This window comes from Equus asinus, chromosome 26 (genome assembly GCF_041296235.1).
Source record: "Equus asinus isolate D_3611 breed Donkey chromosome 26, EquAss-T2T_v2, whole genome shotgun sequence".
In the NCBI taxonomy this organism is placed as follows: Eukaryota; Metazoa; Chordata; class Mammalia; order Perissodactyla; family Equidae; genus Equus; species Equus asinus.
The window spans coordinates 15,278,509-15,298,289 of record NC_091815.1 but is presented as its reverse complement, the minus strand read 5'-3'; the positions used below and the strand labels follow the sequence as shown (position 1 = coordinate 15,298,289).

The 19,781-nt window shown below is 43.1% G+C and overlaps 1 long non-coding RNA gene across 1 annotated transcript; it reads left to right on the top strand.

The window, feature by feature from the left end:
* Nucleotides 1-293: 293 nt before the first annotated feature.
* LOC123281248 (uncharacterized) lies at nucleotides 294-19,348 on the top strand. The gene is made up of 3 exons (XR_006520625.2): nucleotides 294-427; nucleotides 14,973-15,122; nucleotides 16,861-19,348. It is a non-coding gene; the product is annotated as an uncharacterized lncRNA (long non-coding RNA).
* Nucleotides 19,349-19,781: the final 433 nt, after the last annotated feature.

The window sequence follows — 19,781 nt, the reverse complement described above, 5'->3', positions numbered from 1 at the left end:
TGCTCCCAGGTTTCTGCCCCAGTTCCCTGGTGGGAGCCCTTCTCAAGCAGCTTCTCCCCTCAGGTGTAAAAACGGCTGCAGCTTATCCTTCCAGCTTTAAATCTGGAGAAGAGGGAGAGTCTTTTCGCCAGCACTTCCGGCAAGAAGGCTGTTGGGGAAACAAAACATCCTTCTAACAAGAAGACCGCCCCCGCCCCATGCCAATACAGAGGAGCGAGGACAGCTCATCTGTTCTGGGGCAGGGCGCTCACCGCGTTCAGGCGGTCTGGGCGAGCACACGCAATCTGGGCCGAATTTCACACACTGTATACAGCCAAGCAGAGGAAAGAAAAATGAAAACCTCTTTTATCTCTTCAACAGACAGATGGATGTACCTTGTAGCAGCCTTCAGTGCAGCTCGTGAGAGAATCCTGACTCAGTTTTGGAGGTAAGCGCTCCCAGTTCCCAGGGTCAGAAGGCCTGTGACTTCGTGCTGGAAAATCTGGAGACTGGCTTTATTGAACTCCTGACTTCCAGGCATGGCCTATTATGTTTTTAAGGAGATACTCTGAGGGTGGGGAGGGCTGGCTGCTGTCCCTTTCTTAAACAAAGTATCATTGTATTTACCTGCACAGGCCTGTCGCATCCCATTGGCTCCAGACCGCGGTATGCCCACTGTGAACACATTTCTGTGTCCAGAAACAGGACATACTGATTGGCTTAGGCCCCACTTATGGTGTCCAAGAGGGAAAGGGTTACGACAGGAGAAGGATGCATGGATGCTGCAAAGACCCTTCTGGGTCCTCAGGAGCCTGGGCATGGGCGGCAGTGTTCCTCTGGTCAAACCCGGCAGGTGACTTGTGAGGCTGTGAGGAACTGGCAGATCGCTGGGCTGCCAATTCTCCAGCCCTTTTTATAACCACAGGACTGGAGGGCAGAGAAGAATGAGCAACTGCCACATTTGTGAGAATAATTGCTATGGATTTCAGAAAACCTACCATGAGAGAACACAGAATCCAGGCTGAGAGCCAGCTCTGAGCTGGGGGCAGCATCTCGAGGTTCAAGGCATTGCTTGCGAAGAAAACGTTTTAGGATGAAAGGTGCGCAGAGGGGGTTGGAATCTTTGGCCCACCCCAGCTGGTCTACAAAGGAAAACTACCCAAACCCAAAGTGGTTTGGCCAACCATCCAACGGAGTGCCTGCGGCATGGTCCACCGTGCCTGCCACACCCACAGCCCAATATCTCATGTGTGGGCGACCACTTTCTCTTGCAGTGGCCAGGGGAGGGGGCAAGGCCTTCAGCCTAGGCAGGGACTGTTGTAAAGCTTTGCCAGCTAAGGTCGACAGGACATATCTTCCAGACATGTTCTCTCTTTGGAATCTGTCTGTGGTGGCCAGTTACTAATTGGTCACTAGAACAGAAGTATTAAACAGGGAGAAGCAGGACAGAGGAGGAGACACATGAGCTCTGTCGACCTCAGAGCACTAGAACAGTGGTGCGTACCCTCCAGCTGCACCCCCGTTGTGTAGACCTGAAAACTGGGGCTCGGAGACTAACTTGCCCTGGGTCATACAGAGAAGCATGGTCAAACTACGACGTCAGCCCTGCTGTCCAATTCCACAGCCACAAATACTTTGCTCACAGTAAAAACAAAATACAGACGTTGCTCTAGTTACAGGTGGGTCAGATTTCAAAATGCTACCGGAGGTCATTGCCCCCAAGTCCAGAGAGACACTTCCCAAGTGACTGTCAAAGCCATCTTTTGGTGACAGGCAGAGAGGAGGTGCTCTTGTTCAGGACCAGACCTTCATTCTTTTGTGTCTGTGCAGGACCGCAGGTCAAAGGTAGAGGCCCAGAAGAGCCTTCATACTAACTAATTCACGCAGATAGTTAACTCTAGTCTGAGACGTCACACGAGCAGAACCAGGAGTACAGTCGTGCGTCGCTTAACAACGGGGCTACGTTCTGAGAAATGTGTTGTAGGCGATTTTGTCCTTGTGTGAACATCATAGAGTGTACCTACACACACCTAGATGGTGTAGCCTATGGGCTAGATGGTACTTATCTTATGGGTCCACCATCGTCCATGCGTCTGTCATTGACTGAAACGTCGTTACGCAGCACGTGGCTGTGTAGGAAACCTATCACTCTCTGGACTGCAAGGTTGGGTCTGATCAGCGATGTAGGAGAGTGAATCCTGCTGTGAGCTTCTTGTACAGCTCAGCGAGCTGCCTTGTCTGATCTTTTTTTCTTCTCATAGCAAAAATGTGCTCTGCCGGCGTGGGAAGGATGGAGGCGAGTTAGACAAGCAGAGGGTGTGGGGAGAACTTCAGTCCCTTCAGCCGCTCTTCCTGGACCGTGCTGGGTCTGAACACCCTCCACGTGCCCCACGCCTCCCTGCCTCAGGGTCTTGGTATCTGCTGTTCCTCCCGCTCAGAACCCTTCCCATGGAGCAACATGGTCTGCACTGCTTCTCTGTGTACAAACAGGGGAGCCTGTTTGCTGGGGCATCTCAAGGCTAGAGCCCACTCCGGGAATCACTGGTGCCCTCAGTCTTACTTGTCGGGCCTTCCATTTCTTTCTGCCCATTAGGTAGTCCTCAAGCTCCAGAAGCCCTTAGGTGTCAAAGCTCATTGCCTCGCAGCTGAAACCAGGAGATGCAAATAAGAATTTCCACGCCATCGGTAAGGGCTGAGCAGAAGCCCAGGGGCCAGCTTCCCGTTTCACAAGCACAGACACGGAGTCGGGGAGAAGTTAGGAGCCAGAATTCACTGTGCTCCCTCCTGCTCGAGAGTGCAGCATTGACAGAAACCAAGCTGGTGGCTGCCTGCCATCAAGCGCTTGCCATTTTGGCTCCATGTGCTGACCGGCCTGACAGCAGCCTCTCCTTTTACTTGGTCGAGTCCTGCCATCCTCAGCTTGTCTGACCCCGAGGCTCGTTAGGGAGCTAATGGAGATGCCGTGATTGACCGTCGGATATAGTCTATTGGCACTACCCCAGGTAGATTGGAAGGAGCTCTTTTGTCTGCTGCCAATCACTCTTGCCAACATTTGTTTTTTAAAGATAGCAATTTGCTTGATGGATAATCTGCCTTGGTTTATGATTAGCATCTCTGCTGTCGGCCTGGACCCCCCTGGCACGTACTCCATAAATCACTAGCTTTTTTGCGGTGAGTTCCTTGTCGTCTGCGCATTGCTGGGCTGAGGTCACTAAAGGTTGTTGCTGCCAGTACTATTTATCTTCAAGCTTTGTTTTCTCTTCTCCCTTCCCAGGCCTCTTCTCTCTCAGGCAGGTCTCCTTTCAATTATTTCAGTAGGTCATCCCCTCAGTGACAATGATCCATTTCATTAATTTTGCTCTAGCTGATGTGACAGACTATGATGGCCTCATCTGGCCATCCCAGGCCCAAGGATGATTGAAGATGCCGGGCCATTTCCCTCCCGTGCAAGAACTTGAGGAGTGAAGGTGGAATGGCAGTGGTGTCGGTGATCAGGCTGGGCTCCGAGGGAGCTGTGTGGCAACGTGGAGCTTACAGATGGTCGTGTGTCCTTGTTAGACCAGGAGCTCCAGCCAGGGATGGGGCTCCAGACTCCCCTGAATTCCCCCCTGACTCCTCTCTTGTCTGGAGCCGGGCACCTTGTGGATTCCCGTTAAATGTTGATTGAGTAAATGGATGCAAGAATAGATGAATGAACGTCATGAACTATTAAGGAAGTCAATGCAACAAAGCAAGTTAGACTCAAACCCCTTCTCTGGTGTCAGGTCTTTTCTGGGCCGTCTCCTGCTGGCCTGTCTGTTCTCATCTCCCTCGCTGCACCCCTGAGCGCTTCACACTCCAGTAGTACGGAGTGACCTGCAGTTCTCTGGCGCCATGGCAGACGTTCACCTCTCTAAGCTTTTTTGCAAGCTGTTATGTCTGTCTGTTATGGATGTCTGGATGCTTTTCCCTTCTTGGCTCAACTCAGATCCTATTCTTCCACACTTTATTTGGGCACCCATTTGGTAAGAACTGGGCTCCAGAATCACCCTATATTCAGCTTTTCCCTTCTGTAATTGGTGCACTGGGATCCTGTATTTTAATGGTCTACAACTGTTTCTTATAGTGTATTTGGTGACGTGCCATCCAAAGAGATGGCCCCAAATGCCATTCTGTGTCACGAAGTCAGGAAAACGCTACAAACTGAACCTCTCTCATAGAGATTCACAGTGACCACGGGCGTTTTTTTCCCCAGGTTTATGGAAGTATAATTGTTGATTACAAATTGTGTATATTTAACATTGCGACGTGATGTTTTGATATATGTATACATTGTGAAATGGTTACCACAATCAAGCTAATTAAAATAGCCATACTTTACGTAGGTACCTTTTTTTGATGGGGATGGTGTGAGAACACAAGAGCTTCTCTCTTAGCAAATTTCAAGTATACATACAGTATTATTAACTGCAGCCACTATGCTGTACATTAGATCGACAGGACTTATTCCTCTTGCAGAACTGAACTTTGTACCTTTTGACCAATATCTCCCCATTTCCCCCATTCCTCGCCCTGCGCCAGCCACCATTCTACTCTCTGCTCTAAGAGTTGGACTTTTTTAGATTCCACATTTAACTGAGATCACGCAATATTTGTCTTTCTGTGTCTGCCTTAGTTCACTTAGCGTAATGTGCTCCAGGTCCATCCATTGTGTCGTAAATGGTGGGCTATCCTTCTTTCTAAAGGCCGGATAATATTCCATTCCATTATATATATATATATATATATATATATATATATATAAAATATACATATATAATATCTGTATGTATGCATATAGCGCATTTCTTTCTCCATTCATCCATCATTGGGCACTTAGCTGTTTCCATGTCTTGGCTATTGTGAAGAACGCTGCAACTCTGAATGGGGGTAAACAAATATTTCTTGAAAAAGTGATTTAATTTCTTTTGGATATGTATATTAAGACGTGTGATTGCTGGATCATATAGTAGTTCTACTTTTACTTTTTTAAGGAAACTCACAATGTTTTCCATAATGGCTGAACCAATTTACATTCCCACTGACAGTGTACAAGGGTTCCCTTTCCTCCACATCCTTACCAACACTTGTTATTTCTTGTATTCTTTTTTTTTTGGTGAGGAAGATTGGCCCTGAGCTAACATCTGTTGCCAATCCTCCTCTTTTGCCTGAGGAAGATTGTTCCTGAGCTAACATCTGTGTCAATATTCCTCTATATTGCATGTGGGACACTGCCACAGCATGGCTTGATGAGCAGAGTGTGTGTCTACGCCCTGGATCTGAACCCGTGAACCCTGGGCTGCTGAAGCAGAGCACGTGAACTTAACCACAACACCACCTGACCAGTCCCTCTTGTCTTTGTGATAATAGCCATTTTAACAGGTGTGAGGTGATTTCTCCTTGTGGTTTTGATTTGCATTTCCCTGATGATTAGTGATGTGAGCACCTTTTCTTGGACCCATTGGCTATTTGTGTGTCATCTTTGGAAAAACGTCTATTCAGATCTTCCGCCCATTTTTTAATCAGAATGTTTGTTTTTTTGCTATTAAGTTGTACGAGTTTCTTATGGTGTATTTGAATCTTAGCCCCTTACGAGATGTAAGGTTTGCAAATGTCTCTCGTTCTGTAGGCTGTCTCTTCACTCTGGTGAGAGTTTCCTCTGCTTTGCAGAATCTACTTACTTTGTAGTGCCAGTTGTTTATCTTTGCTTTTGCTGCCTGTGCTTTTCAGCTCATATCAAAAAATCACTGTCCAGACCAATTTCAAGGACTTTTCTGCTGTTTTCTTCCAGCAGTTTTATGGTTTCAGATCTTGTGTCTAAGTTTTCAATCCACTTGAGGTTGATTTGCTTACACGGTGTGAGTTAATTTCCTTCTTCTTCATGTGGGTGTATAGTCTTCCTAACACCATGTGTTGACGACACTATCCTTTCCCACTTGCGTGTTCTTGGTGCCCTTGTTGAAGCTCAGTTGATGGTACATGCCTGGCTTTACATCTGGGCTCTCTATTCTGTTCCATGTGTCTATATGTCTGTGTTTAGGCCAGTACCATACCCTTTTGATTACTGTCACTTTGTAATAAATTTTGAAATCAGGGGTGTGATGCCTCCATCTTTGTCTTCTTGCTCAAGATTGCTTTGGCTTTTCAGGGTCTTTTGTGCTTCCCTATGAATTTTAAGATTGTTTTTTCTATTTCTATAAAAAATGCCATTGGAATTTTGATAGAGATTGCACTGAATCTATAGATGGCTTTGGGTAGTATGGACATTTTAACAATTTTAATTCTTCCAATCCATGAATATGGGATATCTTTCCCTTTATTTGCATTTTCAATTTCTTTCATCTTTGTGTTATAGTTTTCAGTGTACAGATCACCTTCTTGGTTAAATTTTTTTCTGAGTATTTTATTGTTTTTGATGCTATTGTTGTAAATGGAATTGTTTTCTTTTCCAGATGATTCATTGTTAGTGTATAGAAACGCAGCTGATTTTTGTACCTTGATTTGTATCCTGAAACTTTACTGAATTGTTGATTAGTTCTAGCAGTTTTTTGGCAGATCTTTAGGGTTTTCTGTAGGTAAGAGCGTGTCACCTACAAACAGAGGCAATTTTACTTTTTGCTTTCTGATTTGGATGCCTTTTGTTGCCTTTTTGCTCTGACTGAGACTTACAACACCATGTGGAATAGAAGTGGTGAGAGTGGACAACCTTGTCTTGTTCCTGATATTAGAGGAAAAACTTTCAGCTTTTCACCATTGAGTATGATGTTAGCATGGGCTTGTCATATCTGGCCTTTATATGTTGATGTTGTATATTCCATGTACACCTAATTTTTGGTGAGTTTTTGTCATGAGAGGATGTTGAATTATGTCAAATGCTTCTTCTGCATCTATTGAGATGCTATATGATTTTTATCCTTCATTCTGTTAATATGGTGCATCAATGTGATTGCTTGCATATGTTGAACCATCCTTGCATCCTAGGGATAAATCCCACTTGATCATGGTATACTATCCTTTTGTGCATTACTTAATTCAGTGTGCTAGCATTTTTTTCAGGATTTTTTCATCTTTGTTAATGAGGAATGTTAGAAAATCCTATAAGTTTCTTTTCTTGTAGTGTCCTTAGCTGGCTTTGGTGTAAGAGTAATGCTGGCCTTGTAAAATGAGTTTGGGGTTTTCCCTCCTCTTCAAATTTTTGGAAGAGTTTGAGAAGGATTGGCATTAATTCTTCTTTAAATGTTTGGTAAAATTCACCAGTAAAGTCATCTGGTCCTGGCTTTTCTTTATTATTAGGGTTTTGATTACTGATTCAGTCTCCTTACTCGTTTCTGGTCCATTCAGACTTTCTATTTTGTCCTGATTCAGTCTTGATAGGTTGTATGTTTCTAGGAATTTATCCATTTCTTCTAGGTTATCCAATTTTTTGGCATATGGTTATTCATATTATTCTCTTATGATCCTTTGTATTTCTGTGGTATCAGTTGGAATGCCTCAACTTTTCATATATAATTTTATTTGTTTGAATCTTCTCTCTTTATTTCTGTGAGTCTAGCTAAAAAATTTGTCAATTTTGTTCATCTTTTAAAACCAACTCAGTTTAATTGAACTTTTCTATTTTTTAGTCTCTATTTCATTTATTTCTGCTGTCATCTTTGTCATTTTCTTCCTTCTGCTAACTCTGAGCTTAGTTTCTTCTTCTTTTTCTAGTTCCTTGACATGTAAAGTTAGATTGTTTATTTGAGACTTTTTGTTCCTTAAAGTAGGCATTCATCACTTTGAACTTCCCTCTTAGAACTGCTTTTGCTGCATCTCATAAGTTCTGGTATGTTTTGTTTCCATTTTTGTTTGTCTCAAGATATTTTCTTATTTCTCTTTGACCCATCGGTTATTCAGGAGAGTGTTGTTTAATTTACACATATTTGTGATTTTTCCAATATTCCACTGGTTAATTGATTTCTAGTTTCATACCATTGTGGTTAGGAAAGATGCTTGATTTTATCTCAGTCTTCTCAAATTTGTTAAGATTTGTTTTGTGATCTAATATATGATTTATTCTGGAGAATGTTCCATGAGCACTAGGGGAAGTGTGTACTCTGCTACTGTTGGATGGAATGTTCTGTATCTATCTGTTAGGTCCATTTGGTCTATAGTGTTATTCAAGTCCTCTCTTTTCCTATTAATTTTCTGTCTAGATGATCTATTCATTGTTGAAAGTGTGATATTGAAATCCCCTACTATTATTGTATTGCTGTCTATTTCTCCCATCAGTTCTGTTATTTGCTTTATGTATTTAGGTGCTCCAATATTGGGTGCATATATATTTACAATTGTTATATCGTCTCAATTAATGGACCTCTTTATCATTATATACTGACCTTCTTTGTCTCATGTGACAGTTTTTGACTTAAGTCTATTTTGTCTGATGTAAGTATAGCCACTTCTGCGTTCTTTTGTGTGTCACTTACATGGCATATCTTTCTCCATCCATTCACTTTCATCTACGTGTGCCCTTAAAGCTAACTTGAGTCTCTTGTAGGCAGCATATTTTTTGGATCCTTTTTAAAAATCCATTCAGCCACTTTATGTCTTTTGATTGGAGAATTTAATCCATTTACAGTTAAAGTAATTATTGGCAAATAAGGACTTACTATTTCCATTTTGTGAATTGTTTTCTGACTGTTTTGTGTTCCTTTGTTCCTTTCTTCGTTTGTTATTTGATGAAATTTTTCAGTGGTATGCTTTGATTCTTTTCTCTCTCTGTCTTATATATCCACCAGAGGTTTTTCTTCCTGGTTACCATGAAGCTTACATAAAATATCTTATAGTTATAGTAGTCTACTTTAAGCTGATAACAACTTAACTTCAATAACATATAAAGACTCTACCCACTTATGTTATTGATATCACAATTTCCCTCTTTTTATGTTGTGTATCCATTAACAAATTATTGTAGCTATTGTTATTTTTAACACTTGCCTTTTAACATTTTATATGATGAAAGGACCTGTCTTCAAGTTTGCAGATCCTTTCTCATGCTTGATTGAATCTGATGTTGGAGCTTTCTATTGCATTTTCATTTCATTCATTGTGCTCTTCACCTTCAGAATTTTTGTATAGGTTTTATTTTTTAAAAATAATTTCTATCTCTTTGTTGCACTTCTCATCTTGTTCATGTGTTGTTTCCCTGAGCTATTTGTATTCTCATGTAGCTCACTGAGTTTCCTCAAAACAATTATTTTGAATTCTTTGTCGGGCAATTCATAGACCTCCACTTCGTTGGGGTACGTTACTGGAATATTACTGTGTGCTTTTGGTGGTGTATTTTTCCTTGATTTTTTGTGTTTTTGAAGACTTGCTTTGCTGTCTTTGCATTTGAAGGAGTCATCTCCTCCAGTCTTTACTGACTGGCTTAGGGAGAGAGAAAACTTTACCAGTTTGCCTGCCTGGGGATTCTGGGGGTCCCTCAAACATCCTTTTATAATGGATGCACCTGCTCCACTTCCCTTGATGCCTCTTGAGGGGGAAAGCTCAGGATTTTGCCTTCTCTAAACCCCACAAAGCCAGCCCAGATTATGAGAGGCTCCTTTGGGCTGTGCTCTGAAGTATGTAAGTTTATGCACCTTCTTCCCATCCAGCAGAGTTGAGCCAGCTGTCTGCCTGTGCTCACGCATGATCTGCAGAGGCTCACACATGCCCTTTGTGAGGCGTGCGTGGGGTGCTGGCTACAGAGGGGAATGGGAGAGGCATGCGGAGTGCTGGTGTTGCCCATAGGCTATTTGGGTGGATCCACAAGTGATGCATCCCATGAGGTTTCTGGGTGGGCCTCTTGGTGGCGTCTGTGAGACAGTAGAAAGTGCAACCCTTTGTTGAGTTCCATGCCCCAGTTCCTGTGAGCCCAAATCCCTTTTCCCTGCTCCTAGCTGTCCCCGACTGTTCAGCCCTGCGGATCCCCTTAGGATTCTGAGTGAGTGAGAGAGAGTTGAGCCTGTCGGGCCATGTCCTGTACAGCTGGGGAAGCCAGGCAGTCACTGTGCTCTCACCGTCCCCTGTGGGAGAAATCCTAGCACTGAGCTATGATGCTTTGAGGGAAGGGTAACATAGGTAAAGTGAAATGGTTTCTTATTACCCTCTTGAATGCATCTATTCTTGGATTTTTTGCTCCAACAGGGTGCTAGAACTTCTCCACTGGATTCCAAGGCCCCCACCAAGGTACTTTGTCCATAGGTTGTCAAAATCAGTGTTTCTGCAGAAAAACTGTATGAGTGTATGAGGGGATGCGTGCTGAAGATTCCTATCCCAGCTTCTTGCTGATGTCCCTTTCTACCACTGGCATTTAAAAAGCTCCAAGAATAAAGAAATTTACTCAATTTTAACCCAATTTTTCTAAACATTTAAATACAGAGCTCTTTTTCATTAGTAGTTTTTAGTATGCCACCTACTTAATTTCCCTTGAAGCGCCCTTGGCAGCACTACTCTGTTTAATCCCATCTTCTCCTCATGGTGGGAGCTCAGGGAGGCGGGCCTTTATCTCGCGCCTCTCCCTCACAGGTGCACGGAGAGAATCCGCTAAACGCAACTGGTTTGAGCTGACAAGATGAGCAAAGCTCCTCAGAGAATCTGTGAGAAGCCCTCCCTCTGCTTCTCCAGCCATGTCTTGTTGTCAGCAGGCTTACTTTTTAAGACCGTTCTCTACTGACGGACACCAGTAATTCACAGTCATGGCTCCTGCTGAGGCTTCCCTTACCATCGCTTGTGGGCAGCGGTGCCAAACGAAGGCCAGCAGCACTGAGAGGGAGAGAATGTGTGATCTGTGGGAATTCATGCTGGGCCAGAGAGAGGGCACAGGAGTCCTCCTCAGGGGCTGTCAGCTGGGAGGCAACTCACGATCAGGAAGGGGCTCTAGGACTGCCATGGGTGGGGAGAAGAATAGAGTAGGACAGGCAGGAAAAGCAAAGGACAAAGTATGCTCATTTATTTGGGAAGCATCAGCCCATGTGCTGTATTGCAGCTGTGCTAGAGCATGGCATGTGCTGTGGTGGTCTTGCAAACCCCCAAAGGAGAAGGTGCAGCAACATCTCTCTAAGACTGCCACACCTGGGGCAGCCTCCACAGAGGGCTGATGCCATAGCCGAGCGCTTCAGATAGATACAGGGAAGAAAGACTTTCTTGGGAAAAGTTACAGTGTCCATACATTATGATGGTATGAAACAACTGGGCATACAAAAGGAGCTAAAGGGGTCTTGGAGTGTCTTGGGGTGGTTGGTGGAGAGTAGGAAAGCAGATAGAAATAAGGTCCCAGAGGGCTTCAGAGGTCACGACATGGAGTCCACCATGAGCACCGTGAGAAGCCGCCGCAGGGCTTTAGCTAGAAACCTGGCAGAAGCAGAATATGGAGCACAGAGGAAATTAGCTGGAGAAGAAGCTCACTTAGGAGACTATGGCTTTCAGAGAGAGAGGGGCCAATATTGATAGGACTTAGTGCTCGATGTGTTGTGAAAAATGGCAAGAGAGACTCTGTGATTTCTGGTTTCTGCCGTGGGCCACTGGGCTTGTCAACATGAAAACATGAGTTAGAAACTTACATTGTGGTTTTCTATTAAGACTATGACCCAATTGGCTGGTATTCGTAACAGGTGAGAGTAATGGTCAAATCTCTACCTTCTGCTTTGCAATTCTCCTTCCCTTCGTGTTTGTGTGTTTGTCATCTCTTTTGGTGAAGAAAGGCCCTGCCAGCCTGTGTTTGCATTCCACAAGTTTATTCAAGTTCCACAAATCTTGTTTTTACAGGAGAGAAGAAACTCCTTCATGTTTTTAGTCACAAATGGCTACATCCAAAGCAAAAGATTAATTGGGATCACATTCTCATTCATCATGGATTTAGTTAGGACCTGCTGCTGCTGTGTAAACCACGGGGCTGGGACCTCCTTTGGGACCACATCTGATGCAGCCCCGAGACTCCATGCCATCCAGATCGGAGATCGGCACATCCTCAGTGCCCAGGAGCACTGATGGACTGGTCCTCCTAAAATCTCATTGCTTCTTCACAAGTGCCAGACTGTACAAGTCCACATTTTGCCATGAAGGACCGTTGCCACGCCCCTCCTCCTTGGAGGTCTCCGTGACTTCTCCTGGAGGAAGCATTCTCCATCCTCGGATCCCACCATGCTCTGTGTGCACCTCCTGGGCGGCCCCGGTTGCAGTGATCAGCAGCTAGGTCTCAAGCTAGTCAAGCTCTGGGGTTCAAATTCCAGTTCCAGCACGTGCTATCTAGGAGACTCTGAGAGCCTCAGTTTCCTCGTTTGTGAAAATGAGAATAACAATTGTCCCTCTCTTAGGAGGTGGTTGTGTGTGTTATAAGAGTTGATACATATAAAGCACTTAGCACAGTGCCTGGCTCACAAGAAGGGCTCACTTCATGGGAGCTATCACTATTATAATTCTCACTTTTATTAATATTTGATTATTGCCTCATATTAGATTCATTTTTGGTCATATCTCTGCCACAAGACTGTGAGGACAGGATTATGATTACTTCAGGCCTTTGCCCCATAGAGTACTAATCACAATGCTTACCACACAGTGGATATTCCGTAAATGCATGACGAGTATTGAATGAATAAACCTGTACAGTCCATACTAGAAACCCCTGGGAAAACCTGCTTGGCTCCCTCCCAACGATTTCTCCTATTTCTGGGCCCTTAGCCCATGGAGTCACCTCTGGGACATGAGTGTGCTGCAGACAGTTGTCTTGAGTGAGATGCTCACCCTGTGTGTTATATTTTGTTTTTTCCCCTCCCAAAGCCCCAGTGCATGGTTGTATATCTTAGGTGTAACTCCTTCTAGTTCTTCAATGTGAGCCATTGCCACAGCATGGCAACTGACAGACGGTTGGTGTGGTTCCATGATGGGGAAGCAAACTTGGGCTGCCGAGGCAGTGAGAGTGCCAAACTTTAACCACTAGGCCATCAGGGCTGGCTTGTGTGTGCTATCTGTTGGTCCCTCCCCATGTCATGATGTCCTTGAGGAGCTGCGGTACCCCATAGCACCTGGAGCATCTTCAGACAGCTTTCACTTTTATTCTCTCAGGAAGAGAGATATACAAGCAGATTTCAAGAGTGCATGTCCCTATCGTTCAAGACACGAACCTAAGCCACAGTGGCAGACATCACAATTTATGTGACTTAGAGTGGCATGGGAGGGTGAAGAGACACGGTCAGATTATATCTGTTCATATATTTTTTCAATATATTAAGAAAGAAAACGTAATTTTATATTTAGCCATGTGTGTCATTTCCATTGTTTTTAATTCCTTCTGTGGATCTGAATTTCCATCTGGTACCAGTTCTTTTCAGCATTTCTTGTCTACTGGTGACACATTTTCCCCCTTTCCAGTTAGCTGCAAATGTCTTTATTTCATCTTCATTTTTGAAGAATATTTTTGCTAGATACAGAATTCACTGTTGATGCTTTTTTTCTCGTTCATTACTTTAAACATGTTGTTCCACATGTCCTCTGGTCCCCATTACTTCTGGTGAGAGATCAGCTGCTCCTCTTCTGTTGCCTCCTTGAACATAAACCACCCGCCTCTGGCTGGTTTAAAGATGTTATCTTTGGTTTTCGATGGTTTGATTATGACGTGCCTAAATGTGTTAGACCACGTAAACTGTCCCACAGCTCACTGAGGCTCTATTTTTTTAAGAACTCTCTTCCCTCTGGGCCTCAGTTTGGATAATTTCTATCGACTTGTCTTCAAGTTCACTGCTTTTTTCTTCTGCATTGTTCAACTGGCTACTAAGCCCATACAATACATTTTCCATGGCAGCTATTGTGTTTTTTCAGTTCTAATATTTCCAATATTTAGTGTTTTCATATCTCTCCTGAAATATATGACTTATTCACTCCTAGTATCTATATTTTCCTGTAACTGTTAATATATTTTTAGTAGTTAGGTAAAAATCTTTACTAATTTCAACATCTGATTTATCTATGGATCTGCTCCCATTGATTATTCTTCTCTTTCAATTATGGGCCCCATTTCCCTGCTTCTTTGCATATCTAGTAATTTTTTATTGAATATTTAACATTGTAGATGACAAATTATAGAAACTCTAGATTCTGTTATCTTCTGAAAACTGTTGGGTTTTATTGTAACAGGCAGTTAATTATTGGAGAATAATCTTGATCCTGTGGGGCTTGGTTTTAAGCGTTATTAGAGCGTGTCTCTTTCAGATTTTCCTTTGTTCCTAGGACGTTGCCCTTAGTTTCAGTACCCAGTTTTTGTTCTGAAAGGTATGTCCTTCCTGAGGTTTCAATGGACAGCTCCAAGTATTGAACAAGCTCCTCTAACTTGGTGGGATTTGAAAGTCAAACTTGTCTTCCCAGTGCCAGTAGCTGCTGAAGTCTCTGCTCAGCTCTTAACTGCGCTATGTGCTTGGTTCCTGGGAGCACTGCCACAAGCTATAAAGTTTAGGAGCTCTCCACAATTTTGAAGGCAATTGTACACAGATGTGAGGGATGCACCTTTTGTGGCTCCCTCGTTCTGGGAATCACCCTCAATTTTCAGTCGTTTCTGGCAGCTCCAAACTGCAACCACTGGTTCTTCAGTCCAGTCAGACAGCCTCTTCCACCTGAGCACCGTACCTGAGCTCGGAAAGCCCGGCAGGACCCTGGAGAGGAAGAGGGAATGTCAATCCCACCTAGTCTGCTTCCTTCGTTTTGAAGGACATATCTTTTCCAGTTTACTTCTGCTTTTTGTTGCTCTCCAGTGCCTTCAAACAGTTGTTTTTCATACTTTGTCCAAAGCTTATATTTGTTCTTGGCAGGAGGGTCAGTTATCTGACTATGGTGCCACTATTGGAGCTGGAACTGACCTGTCCGAGCATATTTTTTAGTTTTAAAGCCTTAAGAAAGCACGAGGAGCTTCTCTAAACATCTTGCTCCCTTCTTTAATTCACCTAATATTCTTTAAACCCTAGACTTCTCAAGGACCTGCCAAGAACACCATGTGCTCTCTTCAACTCCGTTTACCAAGTTAAGATTTGGCTGCAGCTCGTCAGAATTGGGAATTGGTTTTACAACCTCTGATGTTCCTCTCAACCCTCAGAATCTACAATATTCTGCATTAGGTATGGACCCTACTTTTAATTTCAGTGAAAGTGTATCCATCATATAATATTAAGTATACTGATAGCTTTGGTTATGGTGGATGCCATTCATTCTTATCTTTGTTGTTTTACTCAGAGTCTATTTTGGCTGCTTCTGATGAGTACCTAGAATTCCTTATGGGGAACTGTTTCTCTCCCTACCCCTTAGGCCATGTGGTTCAGGAAGGGTTCCATCCAGTTCAGAGGTGGAACATGTGACTCTAATTGAGCCAATCAGACTACTACCAAATCCTAGAACTCATAGGTGGTTGGTTTAGGGGTTTCCATGCAAATCAAATTTAGTCAATCAGTGTAATTATATCTCTTGGCCACAGTAATTGTTTCATTATATCAGGATGGAGGTAACTGGTCTAAAAGAGTGTGAATCATGGCATGTGGGCAGAAGATATTGGGACATAAACTCCTGCTTGTCAACAGATTTGAAGCCATAAAGATGTAGAGGTGGGACTGTTGGCATTATATTGACATCATGAGTAACGGAAATGAAAACAGTACAGAGGACAGCAGAGCCAAGATCTGAAGAGAGATTGAGTGCAAATCACTTCAGGGCTTGGATACAGCTGTACCTGACACCCTATCCCTGTACTCTCAGGCAGTGTATTTTTCCCTTAAGGCAGTTTGAGTTGTGTTCTCTTTCACTTAGAACAGGAATAGTCCTGACTGGCACGTGAGTCAAAGGCCTAAGAGGAGTGTGCCAAATATGGCACCCAAAGATGAAAAGGCAGACCCAGTCACTCCAAATTGTTTTTGGTTGGACACATTTAAACAAGCCACGTCAATCACCAGATTCACAGTTTACAGCTTTTCTTTGGCACCCTGCAATCATTCTCCTGCAATTTTCCAGAATAAGTGGCAGCAGGCACTCGCCCAGCAACACTGATGATGTGTTAGTATGCTGCACATTCTTAACCCATCCAGCAGTCAGGCGACATGTCGCCTTCCAAGAGACGGAAATTCTTCAGATATTAGCATTCCGTGTGTTCCCTTTCTGAGCTGAGCTCCAGTGATGGTGCGACCTCAGCCCCTGTCTACTCAACGAGAGGTGAACTTGGAGCAATTTGTGGGAACAGTTGCACAATCTAATTTCTGTTCCTGTATAACTGATTTTCAAAGGTGCTTACCTGATCAGAAAATTCTGCACGCTGGTTTAGAAAGTGTGCCTGCTTTTCTTGTCAAGTTTCAGCCAAAATTAATCAGCAGTGTCTCCCAGACATCTTAAAAATAGAGTGCCACATCTCACCTATTTGATCTATCAAACGTATTTTTTCCTCTTCTAATTGTTACAGTGTTCAAGACCTTGTGTGCAAATTTCAAACAGAAGAGGGAATTGCAAAACAGGCCTTGTCTTCCCTCTGTGCTGTGTGTGCTACAGTAGGCCTTTCTCCAGGGTACCTAACAAATCAGAAAGTCTTAGGAACCAGGACGATTTTTGACAAGCAACGAACTGTCTCTTTGGACCAGATGAATACCCCCTTTTTCTTTTATAATGCCTGGTTTTTCCACAGCAGCACGGGCATGCATGGCCGTTATCCCCAGTCATCATTTATTGTGGACCAGATGGGTTTGTCAGTCACTTGTCACTCTGTGTCCCTCAGAGTCGCCTCAGCAGTGCTGTGAACCGGGGGTCTCCTGGGTGGGTATCTGCTCTGACTTCTTCAGTTAATTTCAAATATTTGGCTTTTTCTTGCATTTTTCCCAGGTACTTTTGCAGAATTCTTTACTTCTGTCTGCCAGGAAGTATCAGGTCAGCCGTGTTTGAAGGAGGGACATGAATGCATCCCCTCCTTAACCCCCTTTATGAAGAGAAACGCACCTCAGCCACAGAGACCGGGCCCGGGGTGCCGCTGTAGGAACCACTTTGTGGAAAGTTAGATTTATTCTTTGCTAAAATGGAAGAACCCTGAGCGCAGGGACCGTGGCGGGCAGCTCTGTCCGCGCAGACACTTGGTAAGCCTTTCTCTCCTGGGCATGTGGGAAGCCACACTCCCCTGGCCTTCGCGTGTGGTCAGGGCCGTGTGCCTGGTCCTGGCCTATAGGCGGTGAGAGGAAGTGACCTACGTCCTGTCCAGGCTGAGGCGTTTAAAGCCCCTGCATCATTCGCCGGTCTCTCGCCTCCTGTTGAGGCGACTGGAGGAGGCTGGCGGTGAGAGGCACAGACGCAGTGTGGAAAGAGCAGCCCGGTGCACGGTGCACTTTGAGCAAGGAGGAAACGTGAGTTGTGTCAAGCCGTGAAGACTTAGGGACTGCTTTTTACCCCGACATAGCCCATCCTGTCCTGAGAAATGTAGAAATTTTGGACTTAAAAACTGAGACATCATTTACAAACAGTGAAACACTCAGACTTTAAGTGTGCGGTTTGAACTGTTTCGACAAATGCCGATACTCACGCAGCCCACACCCATTTTAAGACACAGAACTTTACTGTCACCCAAGACAGCTCTCCTGTGCGCCTCTGCAGTCAAACCCCAAACCCCTCCCTGCAGAAAAATCCCTCATTTCTTTTAATATAGTTTTGCCAATTGTCAAACTTGACATAAATAGAATCATATAATGTGTACATCTTTGTGTGCGCCTGGCTTCTTTCACTCAGTGTGAGATTTCTGAGATTTATCTATGCTGATAGCATTGCGTTAGTACTTTTTTGTTCTTGAGGACTAAGAGTCCACTACGTGAATTTGCCATAGTTTACCCATTCTCCTTGTGATGGACAGTTTCCAGTTTCGGGTTACTGTGAATGAAGATCCTATGGACACTTGTTCACAAGGCTTTTGTGGAATATGTTTCCATTTCTCTTGGATAAAAACCTTGGTGTGGAATTTCTGGGTCATAAGATGTATGTTTAACTTTCTTAAAAGGTTAAGAAACTCTCAAACTGTTTTTCAAAATAACTGTATCATTTATGCCTCTGCCAGTAACATGAGTGTTACGATTCCTCCGCATCGTCTCCAACGCTTGAGGCTGTCAACCTTGTTCATTTTGGCCAGGCTAGTGGGTGTGTAGTGGTATCTCATTGTTTTAAATTAAAATAGTTTTAATTTTTATTTCTCTGATGACAATAGCGAGCATTTTTCATGTGCTTTTTGGCCATTTATACATCTTTATTTGTGACATAACTGTTCACATTTTTTTGCTTTTTAAAAAACTGGGTCATTTGTTTTTTTACAATTGAGTGGTAGAATATATATACATATATGAATATACATTATTGCATATTGTATATATTATTATTGTATATATTACATATGTATATTCAGATAGATATGTTGTGAATATTTTGTCCCATTCTATAGCTTGTCTATTTTCTTAACGGTAGTTTCTGATGAAAGGATGATTTTTTATTTCAATGAAGTCCAATTTATCAATTTTTTCTTTTATGCTTACTGCTTTTTGTGTGCTAAGAACCTTTGCCACACCAAAGTCAGGGAGACATTCGTCTGTGTTTTCTCTTAGAAGCATTATAGCTTTTACCTTAAGTCTAGGATTTATTTTGAATTAATCTGTGTGTGTGGCGTAGGATAGCACTCATGGATCTTCTTTTGTGGTTTTCTTCTTCATACGGATATCCAGTTTTCTATTTAGGGAACTTGTTGAAGAGATTTTCTTCTTCCCATTGAATTGCTTTGGCATCCCTGTCAAAAATCATTTGATTTCATATGCATGGATCTACTTTTGGACTCTCAATTATGTTCCACTGTTCTGTCTATTCTTTCAACAACAATACATTTTCTTAATTACGATAGCTTTATGAAAAGTCTTGAAGCGGTCAGGTTGTGTAGGCCCTACAACTTTGTTCTTTTTTCAAGATTGTTTTGGTTATTCTTGATCTTTTACAATGCTAAATAAAATTTAGAATCAGCCTTTTCTTTTTTTCCTAAAAAACCTGCTGAAAGTTTCTTTGGGATTACATTGAATCTATAGATCAATTTAGGGAGAATTGACATCTTAACAAGACTGAGTTTTCCAGTCCTTGAAGATGGTCTCTCTCCATGTCTTTAGGCCTTTGTTAATTTCTCCCAGCAATGTTTTATAGTTTTCAGTATAGAAGTCTTGCGCCCATTTGTTAAATTTATTCCTGCGTTTTTAATGCAATTTGAAATGGAACTTTTTAAATGGAATTTTTTAATGGAATGTTATTAAAACTATAATATTGCTCTAAGCAATTAATAAATTTGAACTTCAGCAAAGGCAATGCTCTTTCTTTGCCTCTGTCACTTTGTTTATATAATTATCCCCATACTTACCTATGCCCTTTCCTCTTCTCTGTGTTAATAAAATACAACTTTAATAAATGTTTTACATCCAGACTTTCCTTCTCTAGGGAGACATTCCTAATTACTGCGCTGCTGTATCTCTTCCCGCCCTCCCTCCTTCCGTTCATGCATCACCCATTCGGGCGCTCAAGAATTAGAGAGAGGAATCAGACATGAACCCTGTTCTTAAGCTGTAGCAGAGGAGGCACACAAGTAAATAAATACTAAGTAGAAAACAGAAAATGTCACCTGAAAGTTACAAATAAAATGAAAGGCACACTTAGCTGGGTGGGGACGGCGAGACCCAGGAGGCTGCCTGGAGGACTTTTGAGTTGCAATTGTCTTTAGGGTCCTGTAGCACCCATCAGAC